This window comes from Laccaria bicolor, genomic scaffold, assembly GCF_000143565.1.
Source record: "Laccaria bicolor S238N-H82 LACBIscaffold_154 genomic scaffold, whole genome shotgun sequence".
Lineage (NCBI taxonomy): Eukaryota > Fungi > Basidiomycota > Agaricomycetes > Agaricales > Hydnangiaceae > Laccaria > Laccaria bicolor.
In genome coordinates this window covers 1-1232 of record NW_001890013.1, presented here as the reverse complement: position 1 = coordinate 1232, position 1232 = coordinate 1, and positions in this window count along the sequence as shown.

Here is a 1232-nt window from a genome sequence, read left to right as displayed (position 1 = left end):
AAAGACGAGAGCGCAGGTGAGTCTGGGAGACGATGTTGCGATTGACGACGCGGTACAGTATATGTGCTGAATAGATTTGCGTTTGAACGTAAATCGCATATAATGAAAAAAAGCTTAAATGGCAGCTTTCAAACTTGCTACATCCCGCTGACCCTTAGCGACGTAAGGTTTGCGGGACCGTAGAATGTGGTTACTCTGCACCGAACGCAATCCGCAGCCATTGCAAAGCTTCAAAAAAGAAAGGAAAAAGGAGGCAAAAAAAAACAGGACAGGAATGGGAGAGAGAACGCCAGTCGAGAGGGAGGGATCTGTATGTCGTACTACAGCCTTACACCATTAATTCCTTTCGTGATCATGATGAGAGGAACGATTGTTTCTATTAGACCGGATAACGAAGAACTGAAAAGCCTTGACATGAATTAATGACCTAGATATATACTAAAAAACATTTGACAGAGCAAGTAAGCATCGCGCGTTCAAGTTGAAATGTCAAGTACCTCATAACATTTTATTCTCGGCGTTGAGCCAAGCCTTTGGCAAATTGTACCGATAACTTCCATCGCGAAAGAGAACGAAGTAGTGTTCGTGGTTCCAAGGGCTCAAAACAATGTCCTGTCACGGTATGAAAGTCAGCGAGTTGAAACCCATGCCATCCCTTCTAAAGAATTGAAAAACAAACCACAGCATCGCTTCTTGACCTGAGAAGTTCGGCCAGGCCGGCTGGAACGTTATTCCACGCTAAGCAGTGCGTTCCGTTCCTCGTAAAAGTTATTGCCCAGCTATTCGCCTCTTTGCCGAGCGACAATGTTTTGACGTTCGCTCCCCCCACTTCGCCAAGTTTCTTACTGAGGGTCGCGTGCAGATCCCCCCAAACGGTGCGCCCGCCCCAAGGGGTACCGAAAGTAAAAGTACACGACACTATGTTATGTTACATGTTTAAGCCCTCTGGGAGACCTCCCCCCCTCTAGCACCTTCCAAATAAGGAAAGACACGTGATTATTCTGGCCTCCGCCGCTTCCTGCTGTGCCCCAAAGTCTGGCGTTCTTTCGACATTCCTCATCACAAAACCAATCCCCCGAAGGTCGTTCAAGGAGCCCATGACATGTAAGATGGTACTGATAAATAGAATCAGTGCCAGAGAGGTCAATCGGGTGCTGGCAACTTACAACAAAGTTGCACCCTGGTGAGTAACAGCACAGAAGAAGTTCTCAGAAACAGCTCACTCACACCCA